This window comes from Erinaceus europaeus, chromosome 11, assembly GCF_950295315.1.
Source record: "Erinaceus europaeus chromosome 11, mEriEur2.1, whole genome shotgun sequence".
NCBI classification, from domain to species: Eukaryota; Metazoa; Chordata; class Mammalia; order Eulipotyphla; family Erinaceidae; genus Erinaceus; species Erinaceus europaeus.
This window is the reverse complement of record NC_080172.1, coordinates 74135773-74141772: the sequence shown is the minus strand read 5'-3', so window position 1 is coordinate 74141772 and position 6000 is coordinate 74135773. Positions and strand designations below refer to the sequence as shown.

At 45.8% G+C, this 6000-nt stretch overlaps 1 protein-coding gene across 2 annotated transcripts in view; it reads left to right on the top strand.

The window, feature by feature from the left end:
- Window positions 1–3468: 3468 nt before the first annotated feature.
- Window positions 3469–6000, top strand: part of TGFBR3 (transforming growth factor beta receptor 3) — a 231647-nt gene continuing 229115 nt past the window's right edge. The window contains exon 1 of one of the 2 annotated variants that reach the window (XM_060202065.1): window positions 3469–3881. The gene's annotated coding sequence lies outside the window, so the exon portion shown is untranslated. The remainder of the gene's footprint in view (window positions 3882–6000) is intronic. The other variant, XM_016188854.2, reaches the window with a different exon arrangement.

Below are 6000 nucleotides of genomic sequence, written 5' to 3'. Positions count from 1 at the left end.
AGGTCCTCTGTGGAGATGGAAGCCAGAGCTGAGGTTCTGCTAAGCAGGCAGCAGAGCAGAGGCCCTGCCTGCCACATCCCTTAAGGGACTAAGACCACAGGGATCTCAGAGGGGTGTTACTGTTACTTTGAAATGGTGTGAGGTTTTCTGCTTTGTCAGAAGTCCCAGTGAGAGGGGAACTGAAGGTGTATCTTGGAAACCTCCTTTGAGGTTCCTGCACAGGCACAGGAAATGACAAGTTTGCAAGAACTCCTTGTTACTGTAAGGGAATTTACTTTGGATTTTAATTTCTAAATTCTCTGAGGAACCCCCTAGACCTGAAGCAGATGTTTGTTTTGGGCTTTGCTCTGAGTACAGGTTCGTCTGATAGTATTTTTTTCGTCATTGATTTGAAATCTCCCAGCTGTAAATTTTGTCAGTGAAAATCAAATTCTAGTTATGGGTATAGATATGGAAGATGTTGCTCTAGATTATGGTGATATAAAAAACACTTTCAAGTATGAAGTGAAATTTTTATGGGAGAATTTTAGAAGTAAAACAAAAAAAATGTCTGTAATAATAGACAAAAGAAAAAAAGAAGAAGAGCACATAATGGAGTTTGTAGACCAGTATCCTGTCACAACAAGTTTTGAACATTTGGTTCACGTTCTGTCACACATTCTTAAGAGTGGTTATGCAATTGTTCTCCCAAATGCTGGCTATTTATTACAAACTTAAAGTTAGTGTCTTTTCTCTCCTTTTTTACTAGATGAAAGGGATCTGTTTTTATGTGGCAGTGGGATAATATGTCTTTTAAACAAACTTTTGTCTTAATATTTTTGTAAAATTGGAAAACAATAAAAAAGACATAGCTCTCTATGAGTGGCAGGAGGCTGACTTTCACCTGTAGCAACATAAAAATGGAGGCACAGCAGGGGTTAAAGCTCAGTAGTAGACACATAATGTCTGTGAGGCTCTAGGTTTGATTCCTGTCTCCCACCCCCTCACCCCAACCCAAACCCAAACTCAAACAAAGTGGAGATTCAGAGCATGGAGGCTAGAGCTGGAGGGACCTGCCTTTATCGCTTGCTAGTTGTGTGACTTTGAGTTTTTGTGGTTTTCTAATCTGCAAAATAATGGTATTGTTACAAAGAATTAATAAGTTAGTCTGTAAAATCAAAATATGTGCTAAGTCCTACATGAAGACTTGTTAAAAAACAAATCATATAAAAACAAAACAAACCTAGATGATGTTCTAGTGATAATATCTTTCAGAAATTTGAGATGCTTGCTTCTGTAAGCAACATAAACAGATTATTATCAATTTGTTCTGTTTTCTGCTAATCAACAGAATCTGGAGACATGCCACTAAATATGAGTCACCACAAATGAGTGGGTCTACATTTATAGCAAGGTATCTTTGTATGAGAAACAGCTTCAGTAAACACTGAGATGCTCTGTCATCAAGCATGGTTATGAAAGTGGGACAAAATGCACCTCTTCACTTCATCCTCCCTTAGAGTTCTTCTTTTATGTGAAAAAAAAAATCACAACAAATGATCGGCTCGCTTAATAATGGTATTTTTGGTCAGTATCATACCACCTCATCATCTGGGGACTTAGGTAATTTTTGGATTGCCACTCAAATGGGCCTAGGCCTCTAATGGATACCTCTCCACTTTTACTGGTCACTTCCATCAAGAATGTCATCATAAGACCATTTGAGGGCATTCCTAGGACTTTGCCCTAACTATAAAGAAACAATGGTAGGGACTGCCCCAGTCTCCGAAGGGAGGCTGGGTCATCCTGCCCTGGCACTGGAGGAAGACTGGTCCTGAAATGAGTGCAGCCTGCAATAGTCCCAGCTATGGCCATGAACCACAGCTCAGACCAATATTACACAGGCTCATGTGCTAAATACACACACACACACACACACACACACACACACACACACACACACACACACACACACACAAACGCATATGCCCTGGACCATGTGGATGAGATAAATAGTTAATTTTATTCACAGATAGTTTTCAAGAATGGGAGCTACTTTCTGCCCTAATACAACTTTCTAGCTCTTTCCTCTACTCTGACATAATCTATTCAGACAATATTTTTGTCCAACTCCTTATTAGCTATCAAACTCAAGCAAAACTATGATAGTCATAGGCCCCTTGGAACATACCTACAAAGGACTTCCTAGCTTCTTTCCACTCTAAGATCCCTATTCTCATCTGTTCTACTCCTAATTTTGTTTCCTGTTCATCATTTTGTCTCACTTTATATCTTGCTGCCTTTTAGCCACCAACTTGCAGATGCTATCATGATTCCATCCTTACTTCCCTGGGCAAGACCACCTTACCAATGTGTCTTGGAATTTCACTGCTTCAAATCCCTGCCTCACTACGGAAAGATAGAAACAGGCTGGGGGTATGGATCAACCTGCCAATGCCCATGTCCAGTGGAGAAGCAATTACAGAAGCCAAAGCTCACCTTTTGCACCCCCAAATAATTTTGATCTATATTCCCAGTGGGGGAGAAAGTGGTAGGGCTCTGAACTCCAACTACATCTAAATTAGTAGTGATTTAACAAGGGTTCATAATATTATAAGAGTATAGTTCATAGCTCATAGTTCCATGCCTACCCAGCACCATAGTTCTCCCCTCCACCCATAGTTCTCACAAAGTCTTCGAGAGAGTTTGACTTCCCACCAAAGGATCACTGAATAAAGAGAAAAGTATGAGATGTATACTCAGCGGAATACTATTCTGCAACTAAAAAAAGATACTAAAAAGATGATACAGTGCCCTTCGGAAAAAAACGGATGGAACTCTAGCAAAGTACCTGCATCCATACATGCAAAACTGACCCGCTGCGGTCACCTACGTTTACATTTATTCCGTTTGTTCAACCTGGTGAAGCTGACCTTGCTCCTTTCTTTGCATTAATTATTCACCCAGTCTAAGAACCTGCTTGCAGTTGTACTCTCAGAAGTTGGAGTTGAGCAGAGAGGGACTCAGCTGACACCCGCCGTCTGAACGTGTCCTGGGATGACTAGCACAGCTAGAGGTGTGAAACCTCTCCAATCAGATGAACCTGAGAATGCGGGCCGGGCAGGGCAGTGGGTTAGGACGGGTGACCAGATAATTCGACATTGCAGAGTTTTTTTTTTAAATGTATATTATGATATATGACCCAAATAAAGACCCAGATTCTCCAGGGATACTCTATATAAAGTTTGCAGGTCGTTGTTGGAGGAGCGAATCGCTGTGCAGCTCCTGCCTGAATCCCGCCCAGTCCTCCCCCCAGGACTCAGTCCCCTCCTGCGGTCCCCCGGCTCGCTGCGCGCTCCCCCTTTCCTCCTGTCCCTCCCTCCTCAGCCCTAAGGGAAACATCAGCAACAGCGGCGCTCGGGGCTCATCCATCAACCCGGGAGGAAAGGGGTGGGGTGGGGGTGGCGGGCGGAGGAGGAGTCAGTCGGCAGCGCGGAGCCCTTGGGGGGGGCGGAGGAGGGGCGCCCTTCCCCCCGCGCGCTGATTGCTGTGGCGCCCTGCCCGTCCCCGCCCGCGTGTGTGAGAGCTAGTGCGCGGGGTCGGCCCGATGGGGGTAACCGAGGGTTTCGGGGACGTAGAGCGGCGCTTTCCTCTTCCCTGTGAGTGAGGGAGGGAAGTCGGAGGCTCTTGCACGCGGCCACTTTCCCTGCACGGTTCCTGGAGCTCCTTGCAGGAGGTGAAAGTCCCGGGCCGGCGGGCGGGTCCGGATGGCGTAGTTGCACCAAGGCGCTGCAGCTGCCGAGCTCGCTGCCGCCACTGCCGACCGCAGGGCGGGGGAAACTTTCCTTGGCTTCCCTCTAACTTGCAGAGGGTGGACCTCCGCTTGACACACCGCCTCCGAGGTACGTGCCAGCCCGGCCCCGCGGCGCTGCAGCCCGCGCCGGGACGCCTCTGACAGCGCCTCCAGCGCAGTTCGCGTCCCGGCCGGGTGCTCTGCAGTCTGTGCGGCTTCTGGGGGCGCCGCTTTGGGGGCTCCTTTCCAGCTTCCCAGCCAGGATTGCGCTGCACCCCCGGGCTTGCTTGGAGAGTGGCGACTTTGAGCAGTGTTTCCACCGGGAGGGGCGGGAAACTGCGGCAGGCTGTGCGTGGAGAGCGGTGGCCCCGGGTGGCCAGTGCTCGGGGTGATGCGCAGTACTGGGGGAGAGTTCACCACGCCCGCGCTTAGCTTTCCTCTCCGCGGTTTCTTCTGACCTCCGCGGTGGCCCCGCCGGCCACTTCCCTCTGGACGCGTGACAATGCGGTTGAGAAAGGCTTTTGGGTTTGCACCCAGCTGCCCTTGCGGAGGCTGCGGCCCCGGGACTCGCGCTCCGACGTGAGCTGCCACGGTCTCCCGCCGCGCCCGAGCGCTGCAGCCCCTACCCTCCGCAGAACACGCACCTCGGCTGAACCTACTTGCTCTCTTATGCGGCTTACTTTTTTTTGTACGCCTCTCTTAGCATGTTCATTTGGTCGAAACAAACTGGAACCTTATACAGTTCCGACGAGAATGTCGGAATTGCTGTCTTGTTCTTATTAGGGCATTTGCCCCATTTCCCTGAATCTGATCTCAGGGAGTCGGTGCTTCAAGTGTGAATTATCTTAGCTGAGTAGAACTTAGTGGGTTTAGTGTCCACAAAATAAAGCTGAGAGACGAAAATCACCCCTTTTTCTTAGCTGAAAAATGGAAATAATACTAGTATTGGCCGCATGAAGTTTGCTGTAAAAACTCTGATTTTTAAAAAAGTATTTATTTTATTTACTTATTTTACCAGAGCACTTTTCAACTCTGACTTATGGTTGTGCTGGTGATTGAACCTGGGACCTTTGGTGGTTCAAGCATGAAAGTCTTTTTTTTTTTCTTTTTTGCATGACCATTACGGCATGTCCCCAGCCCCTGAGTGATTTTTAGCATGTATATGTAAAGTAAAGCTCACTGCATAGGATTACCAGCACTGCTTCTTCTGAGCCCACATGGGAAGGGAGATGAACGAAAGGGGTAAGAAATGACAGCAGTGACCAAGATGGGGAACCAGGCGTTATCCATCTCTTTTCCAAGAAAAGTAAATGAGAGAGAGATATATTTTTTGAGAAGTCTTTTCTGGTAGCAAAGCATATGTTAAAAACCTTTATATCCCCCTCCCTCCATGGTACTTTAAACTGCAGTGAATTTAGTGTGGAATCAGTTAATTCTTTTGCGTAATAACAGCTACTGTGAGTCAAAAGTTGTGCCACTCTAGTAAATGTCTTAGTAGCAAAGTCACACTTTATTCTCACACTGACTATGGTTTAAAAAAAAAAAAACCCACCATCAATAGTCCCATTTTACAGATAAGACTACTTCTTCAAGTTTATACACAACTTTCTGTTAACTGTGTCTGACTACTGATCTTGTTTAATCACAGCAGAAAGCAGTAGGGGCAGTCAGATTTGCATGCAGTGAGTTCAGGGCTTCTTCCCTCCTGCAGCCTCCAGTTTCCATACTATTTATTGAAACAAAAATCCAGTATCTGTGATTAATTTAGGTGTGTGCTCATGGGGCCACCAACTTGCAGTTCTTCTGAAATGGCCTTCTATTATAAATAGAACCCTGTTTTGAATTAATTAGTATGGATATTTACACAGTACTTAATTCCTTTTATTAATTCTCCAGACATTGTTGGTCACCATTACTTGGCTTCCTTAGGAAACAGCTTGGGATTGGCACAGGAGGCAGGGAAATAATTCTTACCCCCTTAAGGGCTATTAAATTGAAATTGATTTCATGCCATTGTGTTAGTTAAAGGATGTTGCTCTGTTTCTTGGTGTTGTTGGCTTTTGGCATTAACTCTACATTGTTTAGTGTTTCAAGGCTTCAGCATATTTTCAGCCCTTCAGCTTGTCTTTGTCATTTGTCAACTTTAATTTTTCCTGTTTTGATGGAATCTGAGCATTCTGTGGCAGCTTTACTTAACAACTGTTGATCCAGCTCATGTTTTTTAAATA